The 19099-nt window shown below is 37.3% G+C and overlaps 1 long non-coding RNA gene across 1 annotated transcript in view; it reads left to right on the top strand.

Moving 5' to 3' along the window:
- LOC147005669 (uncharacterized) overlaps positions 1 to 19099 on the top strand; it is a 61393-nt gene that overhangs the window by 18547 nt on the left and 23747 nt on the right. The gene's annotated exons all lie outside the window — the stretch shown is intronic.

Below are 19099 nucleotides of genomic sequence, written 5' to 3'. Positions count from 1 at the left end.
GAATTTTTATCACATGCACATTTCCTGACGTTTTCCTTGATGTTATAAAAAGGTAATAGCTTAGCAAAATTGGATTTACCTTCTCTTGGATCCAAATTTACCTTCTAAATAATTTGTTTTATAATTATAACCAATTTAATGAGTGACAGAGACAAAAATTAGTTGTGGTTTAAGAATGACATATACTATGTTAGACTTAACCCTATTTGGAGTCAGGCAAAGATTGTCAAAATTCTGACTTACATATTGGCTATGTTCACTAAGTCTCTCAGGCTGACCCTTCACATTCATTGAATGGACCCATGTACAAACACAGCTACATATCAAAAGATAGATCACAGTTGTTTCTGTATCAAGGTGGACCAAAGTCAGACTATCTTCCTGAGGATGATAGCCATGCCTATTGAGTGTCAATTTTTCTTATTATGCTTGGAGGAAGGAAAGTCATCTTACTCTTTAATCTCCTTTGAACTGGACTATTTTTAACTGTCCTCATCCTGAACAGAGATTTGGGTGGTCCTGTTCTCCCTTAGAGTGAGATGACATAGGCATCAGGGCAAACTCTATCCTTGACTGCAAAATTCTTTTTTTTTTTTTTTCAGGCTGCTTAACTCGTCTCTGTCAGTGCTTAAGATGTCATTAACTTGGTTAGTCAAATGGGACAGGAATTACTTATTACAAAAGACAATGATCATGTTTCTTTTGAGTCCCAGGGAAACCTGCCAAGACTGGTAAGATATATATTTTATAAAGAAAGAAAATCTTAACCCAAGAGGAAAGCTATTCTTGTTTTTGAATGTCTCTATTCTTCTCTTTACTGAAGAATCACTCTACTGAACTCTTAACATCTTGGCTGTCTTTTCTCATTTTTGTTTTTTATTGGCATCTATATCTATATTTAGGAATATATTTTCCCATATCTTTGAGGTATGATGATTAAAAGACTAGTACATAAATAAAGCTCCTTATATTGTATAGAATGTGAATTTAGACAAAGAAATGCATGAAGTCCTGGAATCCTATCCCTTAGAGGCAGGTGCACAATGTATGAGTAAGAAAATGTGACTGTGAGGAGGAGGATTATAGCAGGAACCACTACCTTTCTGACTTACTGGATGTTGCATCTGTATCTTGTAATGAATTCTTTTTAAAGAGATTGGTGCTCTTTACTTTAAAAAAATGTGATTGGCTGCAAAAACTGAGTTTAATATGAGTCTAGAATAACAAGTGAAATAAAATGTCATTTTATATATGTTTAAAATGAGTCTCACATGATGCTTCCAAGGGAAGAAACACAGCAAATGGCACAACTGTAAACAAATAACATGAAATACAGGAAAATCATCCACATCTCAGAATATGGCTCCTCTTTCATGAAGATTCCTGAGGTTTGTCATATAGCACCCAGTGTCTATATGTCTATATTTTCTATAGGTATGAGTTTGAGTTTGGGACTGTTTGTAAAAGGAGGCTCTCTTCTTTGGTCAGTGTGGTGGTTTAAATAAGAACAACCCCCATAGGCTCTAACATGTGAATGTTTAGTCACCAGACACTAGAACTATAAATGAAAAGATTAGGAGGTGTGGCCCTGTTGGATGTGTGACCTCATTGGAAGAAGTAAGTAACTGGAGATGAGCTTTGATGCTTCAAAAACCCATGCCAGGCCCAATCTCTCTATCTCTATTTCTTTGTCTCTATCTCTGTCTCTGTCTCTGTCTCTGTCTCTGTCTCTGTCTCTGTCTCTGTCTCTGTCTCTCTCCCTGTCTGTCGCTGTCTCTCCGCTCCCCCAACCCCCTACTCTCTGTCTCTATCTGTGGGAAAGCTGCTAATTAAGGTCTAAGTTTACCATTGACCAGGGGCTCTGCGTGTATTTAGCAGAATTTCTCCTTCTCTGACCTTGTCTGTGCTATTCTCATCCCACACAAATGCCTCCAGCTGAGGAATGTCACATAGCTTCAGTTAGTTATAGGATCAATTTCCTTTCTCCTGACAAAACCTGTTCCTCCAGTACCTGAGATTCCAAAACGGCTCCCCCCATGCTAATTGGGTATTCCAGGCACCCTAAGCCCCAATCCAATGACATTTGCCCATCCTGGATGTCCCTGCTTATCAGTCCTCTAAAACTTCTTAAACCTTGAATCTCCCTAAGTAAAGTTGATCTGCCTACTGACAAGCAGGCCCAGTGTGGTAATTCACCAGAACTACTCACTGTGCTTCCAAATGCCCTGTTGAACATCTCTGTTCCCACTGCCCTTGCTGGGCCAAATTTGCCAACTCTCCGTGAGAGTGGGGAAACCCACATCTATTTGTCCATCTCTCTGACTGTTTCTCTGTGTCTCTCTGTCTTTCTGTCTCTATTTTTGTCTGTCTGTCATCTCTCTCTAACTCTCTCTTGCCCTCCCATCTCCCCTCTCCAATTTTTCTTATGGATCATGATGAAGCTCGTAACTGCTTTTGAACACTGAACCTGCCTGCGGCCATGATTCCTGCAATGATGAAAATAGACTAAACCTTTGAAACAGCAAGTTAAGTCCCCAATTAAGTGCTTTGTTTTATAAGAATTTCTGTGGTCAGAGTGTCTCTTCACAGCAGTGACACTAAGACAGTGAATATGAAACTGGAAACAGGAAACCAAACAGCCAGCACCATCTGTCTTACAGAACAAGACTTGACATTCTAGTAAAAAAAAAAAACAACATAAAATAAATATGGAATTGAGAACACAAGAAAAGGTGAATTCTGCTTAGGATTTAGATTTAGATTTTAAGGCAAAATATTGATCTTCTGAAAATCATCAGCTGTAGGTGAGAGGGCACCAAATATTGACTCTGAAATCTAAGGATTTGGTCTAATCTGTCTTTCTCACTATGATTAAGCATTTTATCTCCTTACATCCTTAGAAGACTATTATTTTCATTAATCTCTTGAAATACTTAAGATATAAAAATTACTTCATAAGCACTTATCAGTTAATATGTTGATGATCATCTAAACCACTGTGAGGTTAATTATAGCAGGTTGAGAGTAAAGCTGGCTTGCAGTAGATGTTTGTAAAAGAGGGGCTTTCCAGAAAGGAGTGCCTTTGAGAAGAAAAGAAAGAATACTACTCTCAGGCTCATGAGATTTAGATGTGAATAAGAGGATTGAGGAAGGACTAATCACTCAAAACAAATACCATAGAACACTGGAGGATGAAAGGTGGAACAAAATATATATAGATATCACAAAACTATAGATATCATAAAACACAAAGAGGATATATTTTTTATACTGAAGAGAAATGGTGTTATTATGGAAAAGATACCTCTCCCTAAAACGAAAAGGCATTTTGAAGAAGAACAAACTTACATATTTCTTATGAGAATAAAAATTAGGATAGCTATTATGAAAAATGGTATAAAAGTTGCTAACAAACTGTTTTATAATTCAGCAATCCCATTGCAGGGTCTATATCTAATGTGAAGGAACTAATTCTGTTGAAGAGACAGTTGTGTCCCATGTTTGCCAAAGCATGATATCATTTCACATGCCTGTCAGGAAAAACATGAATAACAAAAATGTGGTGTGCATACCTATGAAATATTATTCAGTCTTTTAAAAGAATAAAGTGATGTTACCTGTGGAAAAATAGGTTCAAGTGGAATAATCTATATGATATAAACCAGACACATAAAGGTGAATATTGCATGTTCTTGTTCACATGTGGATGGTAAGAACAAATTGATCTCAAAGTGAAATAGTATTCCTAGAGGTTAGGAAGGATGAGGTGGAGGGCATATTATCTCCCTCCCTATACATTTTCTGGTTGATCCATGCCACCTTTAAACAGTTTAAAGATCTCTCAAGACTTTCTTCTTTGTGTGAACAGCAATGAAAACCTTTCACATGAAAGAGTCAAAGAAGAAAAGTGTAATGAAGAGTAGGATTAGTGTAAAAATGGGCAAGTATAAAAAGGTGTCAGTGTCAATGGACTTCATTCTGCTGCAGACATTTCAAATGCAACCAGATTGGAGGTATCACTGAATATCAATGCCTCTTTATCTTCTTAAAAACACTGAAATACTAGGCAGTGAATGGAGATGGGAAGAGGAGACCAAGAGAGGGCCCCACAATGAATCCAGTCATATATGGTACAGATTATGCCAAAGGAATTAGATTCTTCAATTTTAGAGATAGGAAGAGGAGGTGGTGAAATAATATCAAGAAAACTTGCCTTTAATCCCAGCACTCGGGAGGCAGAGGCAGGTGGATTTCTGAGTTCGAGGCCAGCCTGGTCTACAAAGTGAGTTCCAGGACAGCCAGGGCTATACAGAGAAACCCTGTCTCAAAAAACCAAAAAAAAAAAAAAAAAAAAGAAAAGAAAACTTATGTAGACCACAATGCTTAGACAATTCTCATGTTTTTGCTCTTGTAGCATGTCTTCTGTTGATCGAGCACAGTGCAACAGGCATTCAACCATTCTTATTGAGAGGACCAATTTTCTATAGGTCAGTGTATCAAACTGCTGAGGATCTAAAGGGCACTTTCCATATTTAGCATAGTCATAGCTCTACAATAAATTAAAGTAAACTGAAAGTATGCATATTATCAAACATTATCTATAAATTGGGGAATATTTCCAAAATATTTTATATTTTGTTAAATGAAGACAAATATACAGCAAGGAAGAGATCTCAGTGTATAGAGTATAATGCAATGGAATGGGGATATGGTTCATGAGTAAACCACTTGACATGCAAACTGGAGAACTTCAATCTTGATTCCAAGAATCTACAGAAAACCAGATATGGTAGCATACCTCTGTCATCTTGGGAATCCTACAATGAAACAGGAGAGAGAGACTAGAATTTCTGGAAATTGGGAACAATCTTGGCTGCTAGTAAATGACAAAAGAGACCCTGTCTCAAGTAAGCTGAAAGTTTAGGGCATACTCATACACATGCACATGCAAATATATATATTAACATACATGAACAATCAAGATATAAAAAGAATATGATATGATTACCCAAGAACATTAAATAAGATAGAGAAACACACAAAATAACAGAAGTTATTTTGTATGATACATAGTGGATAATTTTTATATTTTTATACTTTACGATGACAATCAAATAGCCTACTATATTACATTTCAGAGCACATTGAACTGGGTAGCATTGCTGAGAAGGCCACAGCCACTGGAAAAATATCACATTCTCAGCTTTTAGGGTTGAGCCAGGTGCCAGATGCTCTGACTGACATTTGGTGAAATGGCTTCTTGGTTTAAGGTTCCCTTGGCCCAATCCTTAGAAGTTGTGAAACAGATGGCTTCAGTTTGCAGGACATAGCTGATAATAAACAATGAAATGTCCCTTTGCACTGCTGGAAGTAGGGCAGTGGCCAGGAGAACAATTCTGGTTCTGCTTTGTTTCTTTTACTTTTTTATGTGAAGGTTTTCATTGCTGTGCACATAAAGGGGAAAGCATTGAGAGATCTGTAGATTGTTTAAATGTGGCATGGGTCAACCAGAGAAGGTGTAGGGAGGCAGATAATATGTGTTTGAGTATTGACACTCCTCCTGAGACTTCCATGTCAGTTCTCTCCTGCCAGCATCTTCATCTACTGTGTGCAGAGGTGAGAGATCCAAAGAGATGCATTCAGGAAGCTGCTGCCAGAACCATTTATAACTTACGGAAGACTCATCCACCTGTCCAAACTTCCAGTCATAGACAATAAATTAGGAGAGGCAGAAAGAAATATAAGCATCCTGAAACACTGAGTTTATTTATAGTAATGCATGGATCCAGTGGGGAATTCAACTGAGGTCTATACAGAATTCAGTAAATGCCTAAATAGAGTTAAAAATGTGTCATTTATAATGTTTCATTACAAAAATAATCTTATACTTGAGTTTTAGGATATTACCCCTTTCTCTTTGCATAATTTTATATTAAGCACAATGGTGCTGTCTTTAGAAATGGTAATCAAAAAAGGAGCTGTGAATTATTGTTTCTAGTAAGTAGAATGTATTGAAGAGTTCAGCTCAGAGCTTTGGAATTTTCCAGAATTCCACTGGACCCCTCTCCTCCTGGAAGAGACAGGTAAAAGAGCACATAGGCCAGAAGGGAGAAGCTGAGTAAGCCTTTACTACCTCATTCCCTAGAGACCAATCAGTTTATAGGGTGCACTGTTCCACCATTCCTATTGTGCCTAGTTGCTCTATTGAGACTTGGGAAACCTTATAAAAACTCAATAAACAGGCCGCTGGGGGTCACTGTCTCTCCTTTGTGTCTGGGACCATCCCAGTACACTGGAACAATAAATTTCTCTTGCTTTTTGCATCAATTCCAGCTCCATGTGGTTCACTCAGGGCATCCCTGGTAAGCTAAGGCTTGTTGTAAGAGTCTTACAGTATCTTACTTGCACCCATGCCCACACACATGGTTACACTTGTACACAGACACAGTGTTACATATAGGAATCCTTGGAATTTCTCTAATGATGAATGTTTTCCAAAGTATCCCTGGTAGTTTTTGTTGGAATGATTGTCATCTTTTTTACCAAAAACGATGAAGTGAATCAGCTTGGGACTATCTATGGGCTTCATCAACCCATGACAACTGTGATTTCTGATGTCTAAAGGATACGTGTTGACCTGCTGTTATTTATTTCACTTTTGTGAACATCCTTAGTCACCTCTTCTTTTTTATTGCCTAAGATCAATTCAGTATATTTTTTTCTTTTTCCAGGGGATTATCAAAATCATTAAACTCTAAGGAAAGAAAGGATTTCTATAAAACATAAAATGTTTTCCAACTGTAATTTAATAAATCAAATTCATCCCTCAACTTATTATTTTTTATGCATCCAATATGAATGCCCTGATCTTTATACTGTACTCCAATGGACTATAAAAGCTAAGCAGAAAAGCATGGTGTATAGGAAACAGTCAAGTCTCCACATGGCTATTTTTTGCATGAATCTAATTCTTGACTGTGTAAAAATTGTTTTATGGGAATACTATAGAGCATTGACATTAACATTGTCCCCAAATCTTGAAGAATTCATATCATTTCATTAAAAATGGAAGCAATGTTAGACTGAATTGGACTAATCTACAGTACTTGATTTGAGGCTTAACTTATACAGGATAATTGTGTGACCTTGAAGAAGTAACTTCATTTCTCTGCCTGCCTCTCAAATGTCAATGACTGTTGTTCTGCCTGCTGTTCTACTGGGTGCTTTGCCTGATGGGTGATCAAATGTGCATCATGTGTAGAGGGGAAATATGTTCCTACACAGATGTAAGATTTCCAGGTGTGATGCACAAGCCTTCTTTTTTTATTTTTAATTAGATATTTTCTTCATTTACATTTCAAATGCTACCACAAAAGTCTCCTAAACCCTCACCCCTCCCTGCTCCCCAACCCACTCACTCCAGCTTCCTGGCCCTGGCATTCCCCTGTACTGGGATTTATGATCTATGCAAGAACAAGGGCCTCTCCTCTCATTGATGGCCAACTAGGCCATCCTTTGCTACATATGCAACTAAGGATACAGCTCTGGCGGGTACTGCCTAGTTCATATTGTTGTTTCTCCTATAGGGTTGCAGACTCCTTTAGCTCCTTGGGTACTTTCTCTAGCTCCTTCATTAGGGGCCCTGTGTTCCATCCAATAGATGACTGTAAGCATTCATTTCTATATTTTCCAGGCACTAGCATAGCCCCACAAGAGATAGCTATATCAGGTTCCTGTCAGCAAAATCTTACTGAGAGATGCTATATATAGTGTCTGGGTTTGGTGGTAGATGGATCCCTGGTGGGGTAGTCTCTGGGTGGTCCTTTCTTCCTTTTCAGCTCCAAACTTTGTAACTCCTTCCATGGATACTTTGTTCCACATTCTAAGAAGGAATGAAGTATCCACATTTTGGTCTTCCTTCTTGAGTTTCATGTGTTTTGCAAATTGTATCTTGGGAAGTCTAAGTTTCTGGGTTAATAAATGCTTATCAGTGAGTACATATGATGTGTGTTCTTTTGTGATTGGGTTACCTCACTCAGGATGATATCTTCCAGATCCATCCATTTACCTAAGAATTTCATAAACTCATTGTTTTTAATATATGAGTAGTACTCCATTATGTAATTGTACCACATTTTCTGTATCCTTTTCTCTGTTGAGGGGCATCTGGGTTCTTTAAAGCTTCTGGCTATTATAAAGGAGGCTGCTATGAACATAGTGGAGCATGTGTTCTTATTATAAGTTAGAACATTTTCTGGGTATATGCCCAGGAGAGGTATTGCTGGATCTTCCCATAGTACTATGTCCAACTTTCTAAGGAACTGCAAGATTGATTTCTAGAGTGATTGAACCAGCTTGCAATCCCACCAACAATGGAGGAGTGTTCCTCTTTCTCCATATCCTCGCCAACATCTGCTCTCATCTGAATTTTTGATCTTAGCCACTCTGACTGGTATGTCATAGAATCTCAGGGTTGTTTTGATTTGCATTTCCCTGATGTTTAAGGATGTTGAACATGTTTTCAGGTGCGTCTCAGCCCTTATGTATTCCTCAGTTGAGAATTCTTTATCTCTGTACCCATTTTTTAATGGGGTTATTTGATATTCTGGAATTCAGCTTCTTAAGCTCTTTATATATATTAGATGTTAGTCCCCTATCAGATTTAGGATTGGTAAAAATTCTTTCCCAATCTGTTGGTGGTATTTTTATCTTATTGCCAGAATCTTTCACCCTACAGAAGCTTTGCATTTTATGAGGACCCAATTGTCGATTCTTGATCTTACAGCATAGGCCATTGCTGTTCTGTTTAGGAAAATTTCCCCTGTGCCCATATCTTTGAGATATTTCCCCACTTTCTCCTCTATAAATTTCAGTGTCCTGGTTTTATGTGGAGCTCTTTTATCCACTTAGACTTGAGCTTTGTACAAAGAGATAAGAGGGATCAATTCTCAATCTTCTACAGGATAACTGCCACTTGTGCCAGCACCATTTGTTGAAAATGCTGTCTTTTTTTTCCACTGGATGGTTTTAGCTCCCTTGTCAAAAATAAAGTAACCATAGGTGTATGGGTTCATTTCTGGGTCTTCAATTCTATTCCATTGATCTAGCTGTCTGTCGCTGTACCAGTACCAAGCAGTTTGTATCACAATTGCTCTGTAGTACAGCTTGAGGTCAGCATCGTGATTCCACCAGAGGTTCTTTTATTGTTTTTTTTTAAATTATTTATTTATTTTTAAATTTTTTATTAGGTATTTTCCTCATTTACATTTCCAATGCTATCCCAAAAGTCCCCCATACCCTCCCCACCACTTCCCTACCCACCCATTCCCATTTTTTGGCCCTGGCGTTCCCCTGTACTAGGGCATATAAAGTTTGCATGTCCAATGGGCCTCTCTTTCCAGTGATGGCTGACTAGGCCATCTTTTGATACATATGCAGCTAGAGTCAAGAGCTCCAGGGTACTGGTTAGTTCATAATGTTGTTGCACCTACAGGGTTGCAGTTCCCTTTAGCTCCTTGGGTACTTTCTCTAGCTCCTCCATTAGGGGCCCTGTGATCCATCCAATAGCTAACTGTGAGCATCCACTTCTGTGTTTGCTAGGCCCCAGACTAGTCTCACAAGAGACAGCTATATCAGGGTCCTTTCAGCAAATGCTTGCTGGTGTATGCAATGGTGTCATCGTTTGGAGGCTAATTATGAGATGGATCCCTGGATATGGCAGTCTCTAGATGGTCCATCCTTTTGTCTCAGCTCCAAACTTTGTCTCTGTAACGCCTTGCCCCTTCTTAGGATTGGAAACAATCGACCATGTGGTTTTTGTCTTTGAGTTTGTTTATGTAGTGGATTACATTGATGGATTTCAGTATACTAAACCACCCCTGCATCCCTGGAATGCAGCCTACTTGACCATGATGAACGATTGTTTGGATGTGTTCTTGGGTTTGGTTAGGGAGAATTTTATTGAGTATTTTTGCCTCAATATTCGTAAAGGAAATTGGTCTGAAGTTCTCTTTCTTTGTTGGGTCTTTATGTGGTTTAGGTGTCAGAGTAATTGTGGCTTCATAGAAGGAATTGGTTAGAGTACCTTCTGTTTCTATTTTGTGGAATAATTTGAGGAGAATTAGATTTAGGTCTTCTTTGAAGGTCTGATAGAACTCTGCACTAAATATATCTGGTCCTGGTCATTTTTTGGGGTTGGGAGACTATTAATGGCTGCTTCTATTTCTTTATGAGATGTGGGACTATTTAGATCATTAATCTGATCCTGATTTAACTTTGGTACCTGGTATCTGTCTAGGAATTCGTCCATTTCATCCAGGTTTCCCTTAGATTTCTTATGTACATGAATCTTAGAGAAAGTGATTAATCTTATGAGTTATGCAAGTTCTAAAAAATGTAGAGCAAAATTAAAAAAGTTCTCATAAATGTCTGATTTTCATTTTTAGCTAATATGATTTTATGTTTTTGAGAGGAAGACGTTTCTGTCATTCCTATTAATATCTTCATTACTAACTGTAGAACATCAATATTTAAGCATGTGATAGAAACCACATGGACATATGAATGGAAATTCATATTCTGATAAATTTTTATAGAAACAAGGGAGACATGGGGATGGTATGACGTTTTAAATTAATTACTTTAAGACACCACTGACTTTCCTTATATCTTCTTCAGTATTTATGCACCAATTCATTCTGTTCAGACTTTCAGAAATTGCTGGCTTGCAAGGTCTATCTTTTTTAATGAATCATTTCTAATTTACCCTGTCCTTGTCAGTAACCAGATCCCTCATTTTATCAATAGCTAAAAGTGATGCTTCTCAAATAGTAAAACGAAAATCTCAAAGAGGTTCTTCCATAATGAATTATTAGTAAATAAAGTTTGATATATACATGTTATTTGTTTTATTAGGAAATTAGCATAAAAGAGATGCAGTATAAACTATTTTATGAGCATGTGATTTAATGAAAGAATAATGAATGAAAGTGAGGGCCTATTACTAAAAGTAAGTAAGCAGGATTAAGTAGGATAGTCTATATAAAATGTTCCATGAAATAAATATAGACATAAGCTAACATAGCATATAATGAGCTATCCTCTCCATCAAGTACAGCTGTTTCACTACTTATTGTTATACTGCTAAGAATGGAACCTGTGCTTTTACAAATGCTAGCCAGAGTCATATATTCAGGTCTGTTTTATGAACTAATTAGCCATGATCCTGGAATCTTAGCACAACCTTAGTTATGCTTTGGTTCTATTTACATTTTCCCTAGACATATTTTACATCAGTATATAAAACACATTTTTTCTTTTGCATTGCTTCTTCCTGACATTTGTTAATAAATTTTTTCTCATGTCACAAAGACATGTTATCTTTAATAGCAAAAAAAAAAAGAAGAATTGAGAACTTCTAGAAAGGTAGTAGATGGATCAAGCATTGAAGAAAAGTCTAGAAAGGCAATGGTATTGAAATTCTTGTTTGTTTAGTGTGGCTTGGCCAAGTAAGGAACAGTATGACTGAGTTTCCTGTCCCAGGAACAGAGGTATCACAGTGTGGATCTCCTGGGGTGTTGATGGTTGCTGTGGGTGAAAGACTTCTTTTCATAATAGTATTCATATTTTTACATTCCTAGCTCCTGCAATGTCCTCTTTGTAAAGGTTAATAGCCACATGATAATCAGAGACCAAATGAGTTGGGGGAGGTGAGGGTGTGTCTATGTCTCAGCAAATGGTAGAATGCAGTGACCTTCAGGACAACACTTAAGGTTGTGGGAAAGAATGAAGAAAAAGTTAGTTTGCAAATGTATAATTATGCAAAATATAAAGATACTGTATCTATTGTATAAGGAGCTTCTTAGGTCTAAAGAAACAGAGGCAGCTACACTATGAGCCTGCTTGTCAGAAAGATACTAGGAAGGAGATAAAGAGATTTAGAGTGGTGATCACATGGTAAGATCCCACTCTGCTAAGATTCTTTTGTTTATGCTTACAAAGGTATGTAGATTCCTGAGTTTAAGGTCAGCCTGGGACAGAGTGTTAAGTCCAGTCCCAGACTGTAGGAATGATAATTTTAGGGTAGGGTCCCACCCTCCACACCCCCCAGCCCTCCCTGGCTATGCTTGTGCTATCTGTGCTTGTGCTTGCCTTCTCTTTCTAAGAATCAAGGGTCTAGGGTCACAGGATGCTGATTCATGGAATAATCAAAAGAGAACCTGGGGTAACAACTAAAATGACATGTAAATTAAAAAGTGGGTTTTTGATCTATAAGGTATGTGCTTTTAGAATAACAAGCAAAAGCTGTGCACAATACAGAGTGCATTCTGGAAAGCTCTCTTGAACAGAACATAGGCCTGACTTCAAGTTGTTTCACCATTCCCAGATACCCCTACTCTCACGACCCCTCCAAACAGAGGTGGATTCTTTCCACCTATTAATAAAAGTTCAGTTCTTTTTTCTTTAAATTTTGTTCTTTTGACTAATTTATCTGTAGTGAACTGAAAAGGATCACTCTTTGCTTCAATCTTGAGAGATATCCTCATGTCTATAATCAAAGGGAGTTATTTACTAGGAGAATTTGTACTCACAAGCTTCCCACTTCCAGGAGAAATCCGCATAGGTTTTTGTTTGCTAATGGAGTCTTAAAGACAGATGCAATCCTTATTTTTTTTTTCTTTCAAATACAAACTAGTTGATCAAATATGTCTAATAACAAAAAAGAACAGTTTAAGGGGTTGAATTTTACCTTTTTAAGTTTTCTATTTTAGGTAATGAAATCCACGGAAATATAGAAATACTGCAATATTACTTAATGATATATTAGCACTTGTCACAATTACAATTCCATGAAGTTCTGTAGATGGAACATTCAGGGATGTGAAATATATCACTTGGATCCAATCCACAAGTCAGCAGCCTCTGCTCTGCTGCCCCAAATGCAGTGAGCCTAAATCTTTGGATATACAAATATATCCTTGTTTGAGTATTCAAATGTTGGATCTTATATTGTAATTACAGGGTCTTAAAACTTAAGGTATTTGAAAAATGGTACATATTCTAATTCTCTTTTTCAAAAGAAATCAGTACCGGGAAGGCCAAATAATCTTTCCCTGACTTAGAGCTGCCAATCGCAGACTGAGAATTCAGTTTCCTGTCTTTCTAGCCCAAGTTGTTTTCGTTATCAAGCACTGCTCTCTTGTTTTGTTCTTAAAGAATAATGGTGATTAAAAACGACAGGAAAGTTTGTATTGCTGTGTCTTCAAAATATGGAAAATGTATAAACATAAAGAATCATGTATTATAACAATTTTAATAACATAGAAAATAAGCATTGCATTTTACATTCAAGTAGGAGTTATGAAAAGGAAGTTTTAAGCCTGAATTTGCAAAAGTTGAGTCTACACAAGCTGTTATTATTGATCCTTCTTCCTAAGTGGTAATATTATTAGATATGATTCATGTGTTTTGTAAGGTTTCTGCAAGTTTTCTTATGAGCTACATTACTTTCATAAGTAGATAAATAAAGAAATGTAAATCAACCAAATGAACTCCTATGTTGCTTAAATTATACTATCTAATTAATTTATCATAGTATACTAGAGTGTGTTGTAACCAGAATGCCTCAGAATAAGACCTCTATGAATTCATATTTGAATCCATTAATGACTAGTTTTGGAACCAGCAAGAAGTCTGCCCTCTCCAAGGCTCTGTTATCTTATCTGCATACTGGAGTTAACAGCTATTCGGAAGTTTTTGCTGGCAATTAAGTGAGATCATGCATATAAAGTGCTTCCCAAAGTGCACACATGGTAGCCATTCAGTAAATGTTAGTTCACTTCCATTTTATGAGTTCATAAATTTTTATTAATGAAAACTGCTATTAAATTCTATTTTCATTAAAGAACTGCAAAAACCTGATTTTTAAAATCAATTATACTGTTGTGGAAATTTGTTATTGCAGAGCATAAAGGACCATCAGGGAATATGAGACCATGAATGTCTATGACACAGAATGAGAATTCAATGCTAAGGGAGAAGGTACCTATTGGCTGAAAACAAGCTGCTCACCTCCCAGCAACAAAATCCTTCAATATGCTTCATGAAAATATTCATTGGCTCAATTAAGACACTTAAAAAGGTGTGGAGAAATAAGTACTGGGCAAAGAAAGTGTGTCTGGGCATTACTGGGAGCAAAACAAGAAAGAATAAAGGAAAAGTTGCTATAAACAAAAGCTATATGAAAGACAGAAACAGTGATATTTCTGTCCCATATATTTTATTGCTTATACATCAGCAATGACTTACAATGAAATAAATTAATCTTTGATTTCATTTGCAATACATGCTGTTTTAGAAAACAATATAGATTAGAATAACTAAAATGAATAATATCTAAAGGCATTATTTATCTTCTTAAACATCAAGGGATTCATTAAAACATTTTATATGTTGGCTGAAATATGTCTAATGTTGCCTTAGAGTTATGATTGTAAGTTCCAATGAAAGTTTAAAAGTCACTTAGGAAGTTATGAAAAGCTAAATAAAATTATGTCTAGAGCTAGAGTGTCCCCAAGGAAAACAAGGTGATCCAGGAAAGACAGAGCAACAAAAGTATGTACTTTGGATGTTTGGTACTGCCCCTTGCTGGGCCACAGAGCCATCAGTATACTAGGCCATGGGTGTGGGATAAGTGCAGAAAAATAGAGAGACAGAATTCCTTAACAACCATTATAATGGCTAGATACATGTGTTAACTTTGCTGGATCACAGGAGGTAGATACTTATTCAGATGCTCTGTGTATGTGATCTTGGGGAGGAATTAGGATAGAAGTAATAATTGTATCCATTGATTGAGTAGTGTTTTCACTGGACATGGCCTGTAGTACTAGCTTATTAACTTTAGGACTCAGAACCAAAGCATCAATTCTTCCCGGGCCATCCTTATGCAGACTAGTATGCTGTCATCAATGTGGGGTTCCTAGGTTTAGATAGTGGGTCTTCTTGGTCTGTCATTATGTAACCCAATTTCTTTCTTTCTTTTTTTTTTTTTTTTTGACTTAACATGCAGTTTTCCCTGTGAGATTTCTTTTTTTTATTAATTTTTAATATTTTTATTACATATTTTCCTCAATTACATTTCCAATGCTATCCCAAAAGTCCCCCATAGGGCCCCCACTTCCCTACCCACCCATTCCCATTCTTTTGGCCCTGGCATTCCCCTATATTGGGGCATATAAAATTTGCAAGTCCAATGGGCCTCTCTTTCCATTGATGGCCGACTAGGCCATCTTTCGATACATATGCAGCTAGAGACAAGAGCTCCAGGGTACTGGTTAGTTCATCATGTTGTTCCAACTATAGGGTTGCAGATCCCTTTAGCTCCTTGGGTACTTTCTCTAGCTTCTCCATTGGGAGCACTGTGATACATCCAATAGCTGACTGTGAGCATCCACTCCTGTGTTTGCTAGGCCCCTGCATAGTCTCACAAGAGACAGCTATATTTGGGACCTTTCAGCAAAATCTTGCTAGTGTATGCAATGGTGTCAGCGTTTAGAAGCTGATTATGGGATGGATCCCTGGATACGGCAGTCTCTAGATGGTCCATCCTTTCATCACAGCTCCAAACTTTGTCGCTGTAACTCCTTCCATGGGTTTTTTGTTCCCAATTCTAAGAAGGGGCACAGTGTCCACATTTTGGTCTTCATTCTTCTTGAATTTCATGCGTTTAGCAAATTGTATCTTATATCTTGGGTATCCTAAGTTTTGGGTTAATATCCACTTATCAGTGAATACATATTGTGTGAGTTCCTTTGTGATTGTGTTACCTCACTCAAGATGATGCCCTCCAGGTCCATCCATTTGGCTAGGAATTTCATAAATTCATTCTTTTTAATAGCTGAGTAGTACTCCATTGTGTAAATGTACCATAATTTCTGTATCCATTCCTCTGTTGAGGGACATCTGGGTTCTTTCCAGCTTCTGGCTATTATAAATAGGGCTGCTATGAACATAGTGGAGCATGTGTCCTTCTTACCGGTTGGGACATCTTCTGGATATATGCCCAGGAGAGGTATTGCTGGATCCTCCGGTAGTACTATGTCCAATTTTCTGAGGAACCGCCAGACTGATTTCCAGAGTGGTTGTACAAGCTTGCAATCCCACCAACAATGGAGGAGTGTTCCTCTTTCTCCACATCCTCGCCAGCATCTGCTGTCACCTGAATTTTTGATCTTAGCCATTCTGACTAGTATGAGGTGGAATCTCAGAGTTGTTTTGATTTGCATTTCCCTGATGATTAAGGATGTTGAACATTTTTTCAGGTGCTTCTCTGCAATTAGGTATTCTTCAGGTGAGAATTCTTTGTTCAGTTCTGAGCCCCATTTTTTAATGGGGTTATTTGACTTTCTGGAGTCCACCTTCTTGAGTTCTTTATATATATTGGATATTAGTCCCTTATCTGATTTAGGATAGGTGAAGATCCTTTCCCAATCTGTTGGTGTTTTTTTTTTGTCTTATTGATGGTGTCTTTAGCCTTGCAGAAACTTTGCAGTTTCATGAGGTCCCACTTGTCAATTCTCAATCTTACAGCACAAGCCATTACTGTTCTATTCAAGAATTTTTCCCCTGTGCCCATATCTTCAAGGCTTTTCCCCATTTTCTCCTCTATAAGTTTCAGTGTCTCTGGTTTTATGTGAAGATCCTTGACCCACTTAGACTTGACCTTAGTACAAGGAGATAGGAATGGATCGATTCACATTCTTCTACATGTTAACAACCAGTTGTACCAGCACCATTTGTTGAAAATGCTGTCTTTCTTCCACTGGATGGTTTTAGCTCCCTTGTCAAAGATCAAGTGACCGTAGGTGTGTGGGTTCATTTCTGGGTCTTCAATTCTATTCCATTGGTCTATTTGTCTGTCACTATACCAGTACCATGCAGTTTTTATCACAATTGCTCTGTAGTAAAGCTTTAGGTCCGGCATGGTGATTCCACCAGAGGTTCTTTTATCCTTGAGAAGAGTTTTTGCTATCCTAGGTTTTTTGTTATTCCAGATGAATTTGCAGATTGCACTTTCTAATTCGTTGAAGAATTGATTTGGAATTTTGATGGGGATTGCATTGAATCTGTAGATTGCTTTTGGCAAGATAGCCATTTTTACAATGTTGATCCTGCCAATCCATGAGCATGGGAGATCTTTCCATCTTCTGAGATCTTCTATGATTTCTTTCTTCAGAGACTTGAAGTTTTTATTACACAGATCTTTCACTTCCTTAGTTAGAGTCACGCCAAGATATTTTATATTATTTGTGAGTATTGAGAAGGGTGTTGTTTCCCTAATTTCTTTCTAGGCCTGTTTATTCTTTGTGTAGAGAAAGGCCATTGATTTGTTTGAGTTAATTTTATATCCAGCTACTTCACCGAAGCTGTTTATCAGGTTTAGGAGTTCTCTGGTGGAATTTTTAGGGTCACTTATATATACTATCATATCATCTGCAAAAAGTGATATTTTGACTTCATCTTTTCCAATTTGTATCCCTTTGATCTCCTTTTGTTGTCGAATTGCTCTGGCCAGGACTTCAAGTACAATGTTGAATAGGTATGGAGAAAGTGGACAGCCTTGTCTAGTTCCTGATTTTAGAGGGATTGCTTCAAGCTTCTCACCATTTACTTTGATGTTGGCTACTGGTTTGCTGTAGATTGCTTTTATCATGTTTAGGTATGGGCCTTGATTTCCTGATCTTTCCAAGACTTTTATCATGAATGGGTGTTGGATCTTGTCAAATGCTTTTTCCGTATCTAACGAGATGACCATGTGGTATTTGTCTTTGAGTTTCTTTATATACTGGATTATGTTGATGGATTTCTGTATATTGAATCATCCCTGCATCCCTGGGATGAAACCTACTTGGTCAGGATGGATGATTGTTTTGATGTGTTCTTGGATTCGGTTAGCAATAACTTTATTGAGGATTTTTGCATCAATATTCATAAGGGATATTGGTCTGAAGTTTTCTATCTTTGTTGGGTCTTTTTGTGGTTTAGGTATCAGAGTAATTGTGGCTTCATAGAATGAGTTGGGTAGAGTACCTTCTGTTTCTATCTTGTGGAATAGTTCGTGAAGAACTGGGATTAGATCTTCTTTGAAGGTCTGATAGAACTCTGCACTAAACCCATCTGGTCCTGGGCTTTTTTGGTTGGGAGACTATTAATGACTGCTTCTATTTCTTTGGGGGATATAGGGCTGTTTAGATCATTAACCTGATCTTGATTCAACTTTGTAACCCAATTTCTTATAGTAAGTCTCTTTTATTTAAATAAATCTTGCTGGTTCCGTTTCTTTGGAGAACAGGTTAACAGTCAGAATTGGTTAATGGTCAGTAATTGCCTCCTGATGTTTCTAGTGTTTGAATTAGCTAACATAGTTATAAGAGTACCTATGCCCCATGGCTGAGACCAGTGCTTCTCGAACATGATTCATTGACCTTCTTGGAGACCTTGTTGAAATGTAGTTATCAAAGAGCAGATTCCTATATTAATAAACTTTCTGAGTATCCATTCTTTATTCTTAGCTAAAACTTCCTGATACGAGCTGAAAATGCCCAAGGCATTTCTCTCCATAATTATTATCATTTAATGTGAGCCTCATGACTTTAAGAAAAACACAACTGAAAAATGTATCTACCATCATTTATTTTTAAAATTATGACATTAACTTGAACATGCTAGGGAATGCCCTTCTTAACTGAGCATACCTTGGGGGGGGGCGATGACTATATGAATATTCATAGATAACCTGAATAAAGTCCCCATGCTTCCTTTGTTACAGGGAGAGCATTGCTTTGTAAATAAAGCCTAGTCTTTGCTTGCACAGGTTATAAACCGTTCTTTTCTTTTTACTATTCTTGCCGTTGGCTTTACACTTAGCCAGATATGAATCCATCCTATTTGGTTACATCGGTTCTGTTTCATTGGGGTAGCTCAATTTAGGGACTAAAACTTTGTTTTTCTGACAAGACTTTATGTAGTGCCTACACCAAGCAGCTGATTTATACACCAGGAAGCTAGGGTTTAGGATTTTGAGACTCCATTTTAATTG

Source organism: Mus caroli, unplaced genomic scaffold, assembly GCF_978045245.1.
Source record: "Mus caroli unplaced genomic scaffold, Mus_caroli_1 scaffold_3, whole genome shotgun sequence".
NCBI classification, from domain to species: domain Eukaryota; kingdom Metazoa; phylum Chordata; class Mammalia; order Rodentia; family Muridae; genus Mus; species Mus caroli.
This window is presented reverse-complemented; position numbering and strand designations above follow the sequence as displayed.